The sequence below is a fragment of the Tachypleus tridentatus genome, chromosome 2 (assembly GCF_004210375.1).
Source record: "Tachypleus tridentatus isolate NWPU-2018 chromosome 2, ASM421037v1, whole genome shotgun sequence".
NCBI lineage: Eukaryota > Metazoa > Arthropoda > Merostomata > Xiphosura > Limulidae > Tachypleus > Tachypleus tridentatus.
This window is the reverse complement of record NC_134826.1, coordinates 14,165,924-14,183,879: the sequence shown is the minus strand read 5'-3', so window position 1 is coordinate 14,183,879 and position 17,956 is coordinate 14,165,924. Positions and strand designations below refer to the sequence as shown.

General features: G+C 31.9%; 1 pseudogene; it reads right to left on the bottom strand.

Moving 5' to 3' along the window:
* Positions 1-9,811, bottom strand: part of LOC143243887 (uncharacterized) — a 38,546-nt pseudogene extending 28,735 nt beyond the window's left edge.
* Positions 9,812-17,956: the final 8,145 nt, after the last annotated feature.

Sequence of the window (17,956 nt, the reverse complement as noted above, 5' to 3'; positions counted from 1 at the left end):
TTACAAATATAATTATGTATTATGGAGAAAAGAAAAAGGTGAGACTAATTACAAATACAGTAATGTATTGTAGGAAAGAAAAAAGTAAGAGACTAAGTACAAATGGTATGTACTGTTAGGAAGTATGTATTGAATAATTACAAATAGTATGTATTGTAGGAAGTTAAAGGTGAGACTAATTACAAATACAGTATGTGCTATTAGGGAAGAAAGAAAAAAGGTGAGACTAAGTATGGCAAATACAGTATGTGATGGAAAAAAAGAGGAGCTAATTAGAAATAAAGTATGTACTGTAGGAAGAACAAGGTGATACTAATTACAAATGTATTGTATTGAAGAAAAAAAGGTGAGAGACTAGTACAAATTACAGTATGTATTGAAGGAAAGAAAAAGATTGAGACTAATTACAAATACAAGTATGTATTGTAGGGAAAAGAAAAAAAAGGTGAAAATAATTACAAATACAGTAAGTATTGTAGGAAAAAGAGAAAAGGTGAGACTAAATACAAATACAAGTATATATTGTAGGAAAGACATATGGTGAGACTAAATGAATACTGAATCTAATTGTAGGAAAGAAAAAAAGATTGGACTCATAGTACAAATACAATTATGTACTGTAGTAGGAAAGAAAAAGGTGTGAGATGGACTAGTTACAAATACAGATTATGTATTGTAGGGAAAGAAAAAGGTGGAGACTAAGTACAAATACAATTGTATTGTAGGAAGAGGTGAAACTAGGTACAAATACAGGTATGTATTGTAGGAAAGAGAAAATATGAGACAAGGCCTAAATACAATTGTATGTATTGTAGGAAAGAAAAGGTGAGACTAGTACAAATACAATTATGTATTGTGGGAAGAAAAAGGTGAGACTAATTCATATGATATGTAAGAAAAACAAAGTAACAAGTGTATTACACTGTAATTGTAGAAAAAAAGAAGAAAAGGTGAGACTAGTACTGCAAATACAGTATGTGTGCTGTGGGAAGAAAAAAAGGTGAGAATAGTACAAATGGTATGTACTGTAGGAAAGAAAAAAGATTGGGAAGATTACAAATACAGTATGTGCTGTGGAAGAAAAAAATTGAGACTAATTACAAATACAGTATGTATTGTGGGAAAGAAAAAAGGTGAGACTAATTACAAATACAGTATGTATGTATTGGAGAAAAGAGAAAAAGGTGAGGAGGATAGATTACAAATACAATATGTATTGTAGGAAGAAAAGGTGAGGACTAATTACAAATACAGTATGTATTGTGTAGGAAAGAAAAAAGATGAGACAAATTATAAATACTGGTATGTACTGTAGGAAAAGAAAAAATTGTGAGAAATTACAAATACAGTATGTGCTGTAGGAAGAAAAAAGATTGAGACTAATTACAAATACAATTATGTATTGTAGGAAAGAAAAGGTGAGACTAAGTACAAATACAGTATGTACTGTAGGAAAAAAAAAGGTGAGACTAGGTACAAATACACAGTATGTATTGTAGGAAAGAAAAAAGATTGAATTACAAATAAGGTATGTACTGTAGGAAATACAGTATGATTACAAAATACAGTATGTATTGTAGGAAAGAAAAAAGGTGAGACTAATTACAAATACAGTATGTATTGTAGGAAGAAAAGGAATTGAGACTAAGGTACAAATACAATTATGTAAAGAAAAGGTGAGACTAATTACAAATACAATTGTATTGTAGGAAAGAAAAGGTGAACTAAATTACAAATACAGTATGTATTGTAGAGAAAAAGGTGAGACTAAACAAATACAGTTATGTATGTAAGAAAAAAAAAACTAAAGTACAAATACAGTATGTAGTAGGAAAGAAAAAGGTGAGACAAAAAAACAGAATTGTGAGAATTGAGACTAATACAAATACTGAGTATGTATTGTAGGAAAGAAAAAAGGTGAGAGAGAATTACAAATACAGTATGTATTGTAGGAAAAGAAAAATTAGAGACTAAAATTACAAAATACAATTATGAGGAAAGAGGAAGGTAGATATTAAAATACAATTATGTATTGTAGGAAAGAAAAAAAGACTAGTGAGACTAATTGGGAAAAGAAAAAGGTGAGACTAATACAAATACAGTATGTATTGTAGGAAGAAGAAATGGGTGAGACTAGTACAAATACAATTATATGTATTGTAGGAAAAGAAAAAAAGATGAGACCAATTAAGTACAAATACAGAAATTAGGATGAGACTAGTACAAATACAGTATATATTAATAGGAAAAGAAAAAAAGGTGAGACTAATTACAAATACAGGTATGTATTGTAGGAAAGAAAAAAAAATGAGACTAGTTACAAATACAGTATGTATTGTAGGAAAGAAAAAAGGTGAGACTAAATTACAAATACAGGTATGTATTGTAGGAAAAGAAAAAGGGATGAGACAAGTGTACAAATACAGTATGTATTGTAGGAAAGAAAAAGGATGAAACTAATACAAATACTGAGTATGTATACTGTAGGAAAAGAAAAAAGGTGAGAATAATTACAAATACAGTATGTATTGTAGGAAAGAAAAAAGATTGAGACTAGGTACAAATACAGTATGTATTGTGGGAAGAAAAAGATTGAGACTAATTACAAATACAGTATGTATGGAAAGGAAAAGAAAAAAAGGATTAAGGAGGCTTAGTACAAAACACAATTATGTACTGTGGGGAAAGAAAAAGGTGAGACTAGTACAAATACAATTATGTATTGTAGGAAAAAAAGAAAAAGGTGAGTATAGAATTACAAATACAGTATGTACAATAGGAAAGAAAAAGGAATGAGAATAGTACAAATACGAGTATGTGATTGAAGGAAAGAAAAAGATGAGACTAATTACAAATACAATATGTATTACAGGTAAGAAAGAAAAAGGTGAGAATAATTACAAATACAGTAAGTAGTGTAGGAAAGAAAAAAGGTGAGAGACAAAATTACAAATACAATTATGTACTGTAGAGAAAGAAAAATGTGAGAATAGTACAAATACAAGTATGTATTGTAGGAAAGAAAAAGGTGGGAGACTAATTACAAATACAAAGGTATGTATTGTAGGAAAGAAAGGAAAAGGTGAGACTAGTACAAATACAGTATGTATTGTAGGAAAAGAAAAAACTAATTACTAAATACAATTATGTATTGTAGGAAGAAAAAAAAGGTGAGACTAAGTACAAATACAGTATGTATTGTAGGAAAGAAAAAGGTGAGACTAACTACAAATACAGTAATGTATTGTGTAAGAAAAAAAAAAGGTGAGACTAATTACAAATACATTATGTATTGTAGGAAGAAAAAAGAGAAAAGGACTAAGTACAAATACAGTATAACATTGTAGGAAGAAAAGGTGAAGACAAATTACAAATACAGTATGTATTGTAGGAAGAAAAAAAGATGAGACTAATTACAAATACAGTATGTATTGTAGGAAAGAAAAAGGTGAGACTAAGTACAAATACAATTATGTATTGTAGGAAGAAAAAAGATGAGACTAAGTACAAATACAGTATGTATTGTAGGAAGAAAAAATGTGAGACTATTAAAATACAATTATGTATTGTAGGAAAAGAAAAAAGGTGAGACTAATTACAAATACAATTATGTATTGTTAGGAAAAAGAAAAAAGGTGGAGAATAATTACAAATACAGATTATGTATTGTAGGAAAGAAAAAAAAGATTGAGACTAGATAGTACAAATACAGGTATGTATTGTTGGGAAGAAAAAAGGTTGAGACTAGTACAAATACAAGGTATGTATTGTGGGAAAGAAAAAGATGAGAATAGAACTACAAATACAGTATGTATTGTAGGAAAAGAAAATAGGTGAGACTAGTACAAATACAGTATGTATTGTAGGAAAAAAAAAGGTGAGACTAATTACAAATACAGGTATGTATTGTAGGAAAAGAAAAAAGATGAGACTAATTACAAATACAAGTATGTATTGTAGGAAAGAAAAAGGTGAGACTAATTACAAATACAGTATGTACTGTAGGAAAGAAAAAAATTGAGAGAATAATTACAAATACAGTATGTATTGTAGGGAAAAGAAAAAAAGATGAGACTAAGTACAAATACAATTATGTACTGTGGGAGAAAAAGACTAAGTACAAAAAAGGTGAGAGAAAAATTAGACAAATACAAATAGGTATGTAGGAAGGAAAGAAAAAGGTGAGAATAATTACAAATACAATTATGTATGTGAGACAATTACAGTATGTATGGTAGGAAGAAAAAGATGAAAGAATACAGTATGTATTGAAGGAAAAGAAATTACAAAATGTATTGTGAGAAAAAGATTGAGACTAATTACAAATACAGTATGTATTGTAGGAAAGAAAAAAGGTGAGACAAGTACAAATTAGTATGTAAAAGGAAAGAAAAAAGGTGAAGAATAAGTACAAATACAGTATGTATTGTAGGAAAGAAAAAGAATGAGAATAATTACAAATACAGTATGTATTTGTAGGAAGGAAGAAAAAAAAGATTAGAGACTAATTACAAATACAATTATGTATTGTAGGAAAGAAAAAGGTGAGACTAATTACAAATACAGGTATGTATTGTGGAGGAGAAAAAAGGTGAGAATAATTACAAATACAATTATGTATGTAGGAGAAATAAGAATATATGAGGAAAATACAAATACAGTATGTATTGTAGAGAGAAAAAGTGAGGACTAATTACATAATACAATACAGTATGTATTGTAGGAAGAGAAAAAAGGTGAGACAAGTACAAATACAGATATGTATTGTAGGAAGAGAAAAAAGATGAGACAAATTACAAATACAAGTATGTATTGTAGGAAAAGAAAAAAGTATGATTGTAGACTAATTACAAATACAGTATGTATTGTAAGGAAGAAAAAGGTGAGACTAAGTACAAATACAGTATGTATTGTAGGAAAAAAAAGGGAAAGAAAAGGTGAGACTAATTACAAATACAATTATGTATTGTAGGAAAGAAGGTGAAGACTAATTACAAATACAGTATGTATTGTAGGAAGAAAAAAGGTGAGACAATTACAAATACAAGTATGTATTGTAGGAAAAGAAAAGGGTGAGACTAGGTACAAATACAGTGTGTAATGTAGGAAAAGAAAAAGGTGAGGACAAATTACAAATACATTATGTACTGGGAGAAGAAAAAAGGTTGAGACTAATTACAAATACAGTATGTATTGTAGGAAAAGAAAAAAGAGGTGAGACTAAGTACAAATACAGTATGTATGTAGGAAAGAAAAAAGATTGAGACTAATACAAATACAGTATGTATTGTAGGAAAGAAAAAAGATGAGACTAGAGACAATTATGTAATGAATAGGAAAAGAAAAGGTACAAGTATACAGTATGTATTGTAGGAAAAGAAAAAGGTGAGACTAATAGGAAAATACAAATACAGTATGTATTGTAGGAAGAAAAAAGGTGAGACTAATTACAGTATGTATTGTAGGAAAGAAAAAAGGTGAAATACAAGTATGTACTGTAGGAAAGGGAAGAAAAAAGATTGAGACTAGATTACAAATACAGTATGTATTGTAGGGAAAGAAAAGGATTGAGACTAATTACAAATACAGGTATGTGCTGTATTGTAGGAGGAAGAAAAAGATGAGAGAATAATTACAAATACAATGGTGAGACTAATTACAAATACAGTATGTACTAGGAAAGGAAGGAAAGAAAAAAATGAGACTAATTACAAATACAGTACTGTAGGAAAGAAAAATATATTGTAGGAAGAAAAAGGTGAGACTAGTACAAATACAATTATGTATTATGGTAAGAAAAAGATTGAACAAGCCTACAAATACAAATGTATTGTGAGAAAAAGGTGAGACTAACAAATACAGTATGTATTGTAGGAAGAAAAAAGGTGAGACTAATTACAAATACAGTATGTATTGTAGGAAGAATACAAAAAAGATGAGACCAAATTACAAATACAATTATGTATTGTAGGAAAAACAAAAAAGATGAGACAAATTACAAAATACAGTATGTATACTGTAGGAAGAAAAAGATGAGACTAATTACAAATACAATTATGTATTGTAGGAAAGAAAAAGGTGAGACTAAGTACAAATACAAGTATGTATTGTGGAAGAAAAAAAAGGTGAGACTAAATTACAAATACAGTATGTATTGGGAAAAAGAAAAAGATGAGACTAATTACAAATACAGTATGTATTGTAGGAAAAGAAAAAGGTGAACTGTAGGAAAAAAATTACAAATACAGTATGTGCTGTGGGAAAAAGAAAAAGGATTGAGACTAATTACAAATACAATTATGTACTGTAGGAAGAAAAAAAGGTGAGACTAATTACAAATACAGTATGTATTGTAGGAAGAAAAAAAGGTGAGACTAATTACAAATACAATTATGTATTGTAGGGAAGAAAAAAGGTGAGACTAATTACAAATACAGTATGTATTGTAGGAGAGAAAAAGATGAGACTAATTACAAATACAGTATGTATTGTAGGAAGAAAAAAAGGTGAGACTAGTACAAATACAAGTATGTATTGTAGGAAAGAAAAAAGGATTGAGACTAAGGTACAAATACAATATGTACTGTAGGAGAAAAGAAAAAGATCTAGTATTAATACTGTAGGTATGTATTGTAGGAAGAAAAATGGTGAGATTGACACTAAAGTACAAATATGTACTGTAGGAAGAAAAAAGGTGAGACAGATTACAAATACAGGTATGTATTGTAGGAAAAGAAAAAGTGGAGACAAATTACAAATACAATATGTATGCTGTAGGGAAAGAAAAGGTGAGAATAATTACAAATACAGTATGTATTGTAGGAAAGAAAAGATTGTAGGAGACTAAGTAGAAATACAAGTATGTATTGTAGGAAAGAAAAAAGATTGAGACTAATTACAAATACAAGTATGTATTGTAGGAAAGAAAAAAGGTGAGAGGTATGTATTCAGTACAGGAAGAAAAAAAGGAATGGAGACTAAGGTACAAATAATTATGTATTGTAGGAAAAGAAAAAGGTGAGACTAATTACAAATACAAGTAAAGAATGTATTGTAGGAAAGAAAGAAAAAGGTGAGACTAATTACAAATACAATGAGTATGTATTGTAGGAAAAGAAAAAGGTGAAACTAATTACAAATACAAGTATGTATTGTAGGAAAGAAAAAAGGTGAGACCAATTACAAATACAGTATGTATTGTAGGGAAAGAAAAGATTGTGAAATTACAAATACAGGTATGTATTGTAAAGAATAACAAACATAGTATGGACTAGTACAAATACAATATGTACACAGTAAGGCATTGAAAAAAAAAGATTGACACAAGTACCACATACTTATGTGGATTGAAAGGTAGAAAAGAAAAAAAGGTGCAGACAATTACTAATACAGTATGTATTGTAGGAAAGAAAGAAAAGGTGAGACTAATTACAAATACAGTATGTATTGTAGGAAAGAAAAAAGGTCAACAAGCAATTAAATAAGAATATGTATTGTAGGAAAGAAAAAAAGATGAGACTAGTAGAAATACAGTGTATGTATTGTAGGAAAGAAAAAAGGTGGAGACTAATTACAAATACAGTATGTATTGTAGGAAAAGAAAATACTATCCAGGTACAAATACAATTATGTATTGTATAGGAAGAAAAAAGGTGGAAGAAGAGTACAAATACAGTATGTACTGTAGGAAAGAAAAAGGTGAGAAGAGTACAAACACAGTATGTATTGTAGGAAAAAAAGGTGAGACTAGAATAAATACAAAGTATGTATTGTAGGGAAGAAAAAAGATGAGACTAAGTACAAATACAATTATGTATTGTAGGAAAGAAAAAAGATTGAGAATAATTACAAATACAGTATGTATGCTGTAGGAAGAAAAAAAGTGAGACTAAGTACTAAAAATACAGTATGTACCTGTAGGAAAAGAAAAAGAGGTGAGAATAATTACAAATGAGTATTATGTACTGTAGAAAAGAAAAAGATGAGAAAGAATTACAAATACAATATGTGTATTGTGGGAAGAAAAAAGATGAGACTAATTACAAATACAGTATGTACTGTAGGAAAGAAAAAAGGTGAGACTAGTACTAACAAATATTATGTATTAAGTACAAAGAAAAAGGGTGAGGAAAATACAAATACAGTAATGTACTGTAGGAAGTGAAAAAAGATTGAGACAAAAGGTTACAAATAGAGTATGTACTGTAGGAAAGAAAAAGGTGAGACTAATTACAAATACAATTATGTACTGTAGGAAAGAAAAAAGGTGAGACTAATTACAAATACAGTATGTAGTGTAGGAGAGAAAAAGGTGAGACAAGTATAAATACAGTATGTGCTGTAGGAAGAAAAAGGTGAGACTAGTAGAAATACAGTATGTATTGTAGGAAAGAAAAAGGTGAGACTAGTACAAATACAGTATGTACTGTAGGAAAGAAAAAGGTGAGACTAGTACAAATACAGTATGTACTGTAGGAAAGAAAAAGGTGAGAATAGTACAAATACAGTATGTATTGTAGGAAAGAAAAAGGTGAGACAAGTACAAATACAGTATGATTTGTTTGGCTTGGAATTAAGCACAAAGATACATGATGGGCTATCTTTGCTCTGCCCACCACGTTATATTATCCCCGTTTGTAGCAGTGTGAGTCCGTAGACACATCGATGTGCCACTAGGGTCACGTAAGCTGAGCAAGCGCAGTTTGAATTTGAATTTCTTAAATGTTTTTTTTTTAATGTTGTACTCCACTGTGGTTTAAACGTGTGACGCTAAAATTCGGGGCTTGATATCTGCGATGGGCCCAGCTAGTGTAACTTTGTCCTTAAAAACCACAGGAAACTCTAGAAACAAGTTTTCAAATTCGTAAAGTGTGTGTAAAACAAAACGTTTCTTACTATTGGACATCATTCGTTAAAACAGGCTTGAAGGTAACATGAATCAACCTTTGTTGTCATCAAATACCTGAAAGTACAGATAGTATTCAGCATGAAACATATTGCGGGTTCGAACCTCGGTCCTTTCTCTTCGTACTCTGACACGTTAGCCACAGAACATTTGGTTTGTTTGTTTGTTTGTTTTTGAATTTCGCACAAAGCTACACGAGGGCTATATGCGCTAGCTGTCCCTAATTTAGCAGTGTAAGACTAGAGGGAAGGCAGCTAGTCATCACCACCTACCGCAAACTCTTGGGTTACTCTTTTACTAACAAATAGTGGTATTGACCGTCACATTATAATGCCCCCACGGCTGAAAGGACGAACATGTTTGATGCAACGGGGATTCGAATCCGCGACTCTCACATTACGAGTCGAACGCCTTAACCATGGACAGAGAGTTACAGCTATGTCAACGTGTTTTCAAGGGTAAGTTACATTTTCTTAACTGTACACTTGACATTCAGTAAATAAATATGCCTGGATTTCCGGGTAAGACAAAACAAGGCTGTTTAAACTTAGTTAGACGTTAGTGCACTCTAGTTGTAAGAATGGAAGGCATTAATAACAAAAGTTAAGTAAATACTTAACACTTATACCTGAATCATTCTTATTAGGTAAAAATGTTAGGCCTAAGCGAAGTAAGTTTCTCAGTTGAATACATGAATAAATAAAGTGAATTATCTCGTAGTTAACTTGAGTTGGAGAAACAGTCTCTTGAGAACGGCTCACCTATTACGTCTAATGCAAAAGATCGACCGACGTCTCTTGTATTCCAGAAACCTTACACTAATGCCTCTTCTAGCCACCAGGGAATTAACCTCGTAAACAGAAATGTTTCAGCTACTGCCAATTTCTTCTTTAAACTTGTTGGCATAGTTCTTAGTTCGAATGTGTGTCAAGATGTTTATATGTATATATATTACACTTTTCAAACGTCTATGTCTTCCTATTCAATAACTGGCGGAACTTTATCCTTCATAATGTAATAAAATAAAATTTACCTCTACAATTTTATTATATTCTTTCGCGCTATGAATGCTTTGCGATACCTTTCATCTCCTAGATAAAAGACAGGAACCAGGCTACAAAACCAAATGCATGTGTTTTGAAACCAAAGAACAACCGTGGCTACTGAATGGAACATAAACCATCTTTAAAGAATGAATCCCACGCGAATGTAGCTTTAAATTCAGAGAAATAAGTTCAAGGTATAACCCTAAAGCTATTACGAAAATGTTGTTTTTTCTTGTGTCTAATACCTTATTTTTTTTTTTTTTTTTTAAAGTCTAATGATCCAGTTGTTGAGCCTCAAATTTTTAAATTAAATGCTTTTCACAGATTTCAAGTTAATCTTTAGTTATTACATTTTGTTTATTGGTTCTTTTTTATCATAATTTTTAACATGATATGAGAACAGATAAAAATGTACGCCGGAGGTGTTTAATGATGACGTATTTAACTCTGACTTGTGCATTGATTCAACACACGTGTTGAATTGTGTTTTTTGTAACCCGCACGAGCTTTCCTTCCACCCCTTACTAAGTAAGTTTAAACATATACCAACTAATATAAAACGCGTTCATTTTGTGGTAAACGTTCTAGCTTAACAGAAACGAAATATTAAATATTATATTTACTCTTTCGAGTAAACTTTCAAATATTATCCTACACTAAAAACTAGACACTCATTTAGAGATTACAAATAACATTGATTTACTGTTTATAATTACTGTTTACCAGTGATGTCGAGAAAACCCACTTGTAGAGAAATATTTATGTAAAAACGGCTCGTTTGGGTTGAGAAAATATTTTACGTAGAAGAGCGAACAACGTTTCGACCTTCTTCGGTCATCGTGACGTCATCGTTTTTGCATGTGTTTACGTATTACACTAATATTAACCGACTAGTTGCTTTACTTTTAACAGACCACAGCAATATTGGTCTCATGTTCACACATTCCATCAAAACACTAGAAAAGCGGACATTCATTTATAATTACATAAACACTTACCTACTGTTTACAGATAACAGTTAAAAGCTATAAAACTTGTAATAAGTGGATTAGTGGAAACGGCCTTAAAAGGATTAAAGTAAACGGGAAAAAAGTTTACTGTAATCTGTAATAAATTTAGAGGCCGGTGTGCACAAGACTAGGAATTCCATTACCCTAAGCACCTTTCTTGAGGGTATATTCTCTACCTGATGAGTTCATATAGAATGTAAATAATGAAGCACCTTGTTATAAGTAATATTTCTATCGTGATTTATTCGTTGTCAGCGCAAGTTCAAATTAAATGTTTTTACATGTGCTGTGGATTTTACAAACCCCCCATTCACCCAGTTTTACACCCAGGTTGGAGACAACTGTAGGAGATAACGGAATATGGAATTTTAGGTTTTTTCTACACACATGTCAAGCGCATGCTGTTGTTTAAAAGTTATCTTTTTTTCCTCGGTAGAACAACGGTATGAAAACTGACTTAGAACACTAAAATCTAAGGTTCCATTCCCTGAACAGTGGGCACACAACAACAAACTGTTTATCTTCACATGTTATTTACTTGTTATTACCAGATACTTACATGTCCTGAAGACTACATACGTTCTTTACTTGTCATTACTAGATAGTAACATGTCCTGAAGACTACATACGTTCTTTACTTGTTATTACTAGATAGTTACATGTCCTGAAGACTCCATACGTTCTTTACTTGTTAGTACTAGATAGTAACATGTCCTGAAGACTCCATACGTTCTTTACTTGTTATTAGTAGATAGTTACATGTCCTGAAGACTACATACGTTCTTTATTTGTTATTACTAGATAGTAACATGTCCTAAAGACTACATACGTTTTTTACTTGTTATTACTAGATAGTAACATGTCCCGAAGACTCCATACGTTCTTTACTTGTTATTAGTATATAGTTACATGTCCTGAAGACTCCATACGTTCTTCACTTGTCATTACTAGATAGTTACATGTTCCGAAGATTCCATACGTTCTTTACTTGTTATTAGTAGATAGTTACATGTCCTGAAGACTACATACGTTCTTTATTTGTTATTACTAGATAGTAACATGTCCTAAAGACTACATACGTTTTTTACTTGTTATTACTAGATAGTAACATGTCCCGAAGACTCCATACGTTCTTTACTTGTTATTACTAGATAGTTACATGTCCTGAAGACTACATACGTTCTTTATTTGTTATTACTAGATAGTAACATGTCCTAAAGACTACATACGTTCTTTACTTGTCATTGCTAGATAGTTACATGTCCTGAAGACTCATACGTTATTTACTTGTGATAACTAGATAGTTACATGTCCTGAAGACTCCATACATTCTTTACGTGTTATTACTAGATAGTTATATGTAGTGAATACTCCATACGTTCTTTACTTGTTATTACTAGATAGTTACATGTCCTGAAGACTCCATACGTTCTTTACTTGTCTTTACTAGATAGTTACGTGTCCTGAAGACTCCATACGTTCTTTACTTGTCATTGCTAGATAGTTACATGTCCTGAAGACTCATACGTTATTTACTTGTGATTACTAGATAGTTACATGTCCTAAAGACTCAATACGTTCTTTACTTGTCGTTACTAGATAGTTACATGTCCTTAAAACTCCATACGTTCTTTACTTGTCATTACTAGATAGTTACATGTCCCGAAGACTCCATACGTTCTTTACTTGTCGTTACTAGATAGTTACATGTCCCGAAGACTCCATACGTTCTTTACTTGTGATTACTAAATAGTAACATGTCCTGAAGACTCTATACGTTCTTTACTTGTGATTACTAGATAGTTATATGTCCTGAAGACTCTATACGTTCTTTACGTGTTATTACTAGATAGTTACATGTCCTGAAGACTCCATACGTTCTTTACTTGTTATTACTAGATAGTTATATGTCCTGAAGACTCCATACGTTCTTTACTTGTCATTACTAGATAGTTACATGTCCTGAAGACTCCATACGTTCTTTACTTGTCATTACTAGATAGTTATATGTCCTGAAGACTCCATACGTTCTTTACTTGTCATTACTAGATAGTTATATGTTCTGAAGACTCAATACGTTCTTTACGTGTTATTACTAGATAGTTATATGTCCTGAAGACTCCATACGTTCTTTACTTGTCATTACTAGATAGTTACGTGTCCTGAAGACTCCATACGTTCTTTACTTGTCATTACTAGATAGTTATATGTCCTGAAGACTCTATACGTTCTTTACGTGTTATTACTAGATGTTACATGTCCTGAAGACTCCATACGTTCTTTACTTGTTATTACTAGATAGTTACATGTCCTGAAGACTCCATACGTTCTTTACTTGTTATTACTAGATAGTTACATGTCCTGAAAACTTGAGTTGAAGAAACCACCTAGATGTTTGTACATCAAGACCATGTGACATATAACTTGAGTTGAAGTTATATGTCCTAGATGTTTGTAAACTTAATGTCAAATGTGTTTCTCCACGTTTTCACGAATGATTACAAACCAACAACAACATAACAGTAACATATTTAGTACTAAATATAACGAAACGTTTCCGTATACGAAGAAACGGTTGCAGCTTTTTGTTACCCCCACTAGTGTAGCGGTAAGTCTACAGATTTACAACGCTAACATCAGGGATTCGATTCCCCTCGGTGGGATCAGCAAATAGCACGATGTGACTTTGCTAAAAAAACACACAGTTCTTTATTTTAAATTGCTTTGTTTTCGTAATACTAACCAGTTAAACCCATAAATTAAAAACAACACAGCACTTTTTTCTCTATTATACTTTCATATGTAACGCAAATATTAAATATTCGTAATACTAAATTATTATTTCTGTGCTATTAAAGAAAATAATGTAATAGTTTGATTCAGTAGACTACCATATTATTAATAGTTATTTAATTTACGTGTTTGTTAAATTTACATAACATTAATTATGATGTATTTTTAGTAAAGGTAACGAACTACAACTGAAACAAGAGTTTGAGATACTAAGTAACAAACTACCCTAACTAACTTCTACAGGGGTCCTTAAAGGAAAGTCTGTAAATGGTATAATTGACTCACAAACAAAGTTGTCTTCCCAGCAGATTCGATGGTATCGTGATAACGAACTTAAACTAATCTTACCAAGTCACTCTTTCTGTTACAAATGAGCAATGAACCAGGCCCGGCATGGCCAAGCGTGCGACTCGTAATCTGAGGGTCGCGGGTTCGCATCCCGTCGCGCCAGACTTGTACGCCCTTTCAGCGGTAGGGACGTTATAATATGTCGGTCAATCCCACTATTCGTTGGTTAAAGAGTAGCCCAAGAGTTGACGGTGGGTGGTGATAACTAGCTGCCTTCCCTCTAGTCTTACACTGCAAAATTAGGGACGGCTAGCAAACATAGCGCTCAAGTAGCTTTGTGCGAAATTCAAAAACAAACACACAAAACAAAAGCAATGAACCAGTTATCTACTGTCTAACAAACGTTAGAGAGACATTCAAACTGGTAAGCAATGGACCAATTACCTACCGTCTAAGAAACCTCAGAGGGACAATCAGATTGGTAAACAATGAAAAATTACCTAGTGTCCAAGAAACCTTAGAGAGACAATCAGATTGGTAAACAATGAACGAATTACCTACTGTCCAAGAAACCTTAAAGGGACAATCAGATTGGTAAACAATGAATGAATTACCTAGTGTCCAAGAAACCTTAGAGGGACAATCAGATTAGGAAACAATGAATGAATTACCTACTGTCCAAGAAACCTTAGAGAGACAATCAGATTGGTAAACAATGAACGAATTATCTACTGTCCAAGAAACCTTAGAAGGACAATCAGATTGATAAACAATGAACGAATTACTTACTGTCCAAGAAACCTCAGAGATACAATCAGACTGGTAAACAATGAACGAATTACCTACTGTCCAAGAAACCTTAGAAGGACAATCAGATCGGTAAACAATGAACGAATTACCTATTGTCCAAGAAACCTTAGAGAGACAATCAGATTGGTAAACAATGAACGAATTACCTAGTGTCCAAGAAACCTTAGAGGGACAATCAGATTGGTAAACAATGAACGAATTACCTAGTGTCCAAGAAACCTTAGAAGGACAATCAGATTGGTAAACAATGAACGAATTACCTACTGTCCAAGAAACCTTAGAAGGACAATCAGATCGGTAAACAATGAACGAATTACCTATTGTCCAAGAAACCTTAGAGAGACAATCAGATTGGTAAACAATGAACGAATTACCTACTGTCCAAGAAACCTTAGAAGGACAATCAGATCGGTAAACAATGAACGAATTACCTATTGTCCAAGAAACCTTAGAGAGACAATCAGATTGGTAAACAATGAACGAATTATCTACTGTCCAAGAAACCTTAGAGAAACAATCAGATTGGTAAACAATGAACGAATTACTTACTGTCCAAGAAACCTCAGAGATACAATCAGACTGGTAAACAATGAACGAATTATCTACTGTCCAAGAAACCTTAGAGAGGCAATCAGATTGGTAAACGATAAACGAATTACCTACTGTCCAAGAAACCTTAGAGGGACAATCAGACTGATAAACAATGAACGAATTACCTAGTGTCCTAAAAACCTTAGAGGGACAATCAGATTGGTAAACAATGAACGAATTACCTACCGTCGAAGAAACCTCAGAGGGACAATCAGATTGGTAAACAATGAACGAATTCCCTACTGCTCAAGAAACCTTAGAGAGGCAATCAGATTGGTAAACAATGAACGAATTACCTACCGTCGAAGAAATCTCAGAGGGACAATCAGATTGGTAAACAATGAACGAATTACCTACTGTCCAAGAAACCTTAGAGGGACAATCAGATTGGTAAACAATGAACGAATTACCTACTGTCCAAGAAACCTTAGAGGGACAATCAGACTGATAAACAATGAACGAATTACCTAGTGTCCTAAAAACCTTAGAGGGGCAATCAGATTGGTAAACAATGAACGAATTACCTACCGTCGAAGAAACCTCAGAGGGACAATCAGATTGGTAAACAATGAACGAATTACCTACTGTCCAAGAAACCTCAGAGGGACAATCAGATTGGTAAACAATGAACGAATTACCTACTGTCCAAGAAACCTTAGAGGGACAATCAGATTGGTAAACAATGAACGAATTACCTACTGTCCAAGAAACCTTAGAAGGACAATCAGATTGGTAAACAATGAATGAATTACCTAGTGTCCAAGAAACCTTAGAGGGACAATCAGATTGGTAAACAATGAATGAATTACCAACTGTCCAAGAAACCTTAGAGGGACAATCAGATTGGTAAACAATGAATGAATTACCTACTGTCCAAGAAACCTTAGAGGGACAATCAGATTGGTAAACAATGAATGAATTACCTACTGTCCAAGAAACCTTAGAGGGACAATCAGATTGGTAAACAATGAATGAATTACCTACTGTCCAAGAAACCTTAGAAGGACAATCAGATTGGTAAACAATGAATGAATTACCTAGTGTCCAAGAAACCTTAGAGGGACAATCAGATTGGTAAACAATGAATGAATTACCTACTGTCCAAGAAACCTTAGAGGGACAATCAGATTGGTAAACAATGAATGAATTACCTACTGTCCAAGAAACCTTAGAGGGACAATCAGATTTGTAAACAATGAATGAATTACCTACTGTCCAAGAAACCTTAGAGGAACAATCAGACTGGTAAACAATGAACGAATTACCTACTGTCCAAGAAACCTTAGAGGGACAATCAGATTGGTAAACAATGAACGAATTGCCTAGTGCCCAAGAAATCTTAGAGGGACAATCAGATTGGTAAACAATGAACGAATTACCTACTGTCCAAGAAACCTTAGAGGGACAATCAGACTGGTAAACAATGAACGAATTACCTAGTGTCCAAGAAACCTTAGAGGGACAATCAGATTGGTAAACAATGAACGAATTACCTACTGTCCAAGAAACCTTAGAGGGACAATCAGATTGGTAAACAATGAACGAATTACCTACTGTCCAAGAAACCTTAGAGGGACAATCAGATTGGTAAACAATGAACGAATTACCTACTATCCAAGAAACCTTAAAGGGACAATCAGATTGGTAAACAATGAATGAATTATCTACTCTCTAACAAGCTATAGAAAGAAACAATCCAAACTTGTAGTTGTTGAATAATGTGTAAAAATGTCGGATTTTAATGAGGCAACAAAACTAGTGCTAAACGTTCAGATGTATTTACAATTATGTGATAATATTATGTAAATAGGTAATATAATACACTATGTGTTAATATTATGTAAATAGATAGTATAACACACTATGTGATAATATTATGTAAATAGGTAATATAATACACTATGTGTTAATATTATGTGAATAGGTAATATAATACACTATGTGATAATAGTATGTAAATAGGTAATATAATACACTATGTGATAATATTATGTGAACAGGTAATATAATACACTATGTGATAATATTATGTTAATAGGTAATATGACACACTATTTGATAATATTATGTGAATAATAAATATAATACACTATGTGATAATATTATGTAAATAGGTAATATAATACACTATGTGATAATAGTATGTAAATAGGTAATATAATACACTATGTGATAATATTATGTGAACAGGTAATATAATACACTATGTGATAATATTATGTTAATAGGTAATATGACACACTATTTGATAATATTATGTGAATAATAAATATAATACACTATGTGATAATATTATGTAAATAGGTAATATGACACACTATGTGATAATATTATGTGAATAGGTAATATAATACACTATGTGATAATATTATGTGAACAGGTAATATAATACACTATGTGATAATATTATGTTAATAGGTAATATGACACACTATTTGATAATATTATGTGAATAATAAATATAATACACTATGTGATAATATTATGTAAATAGGTAATATGACACACTATGT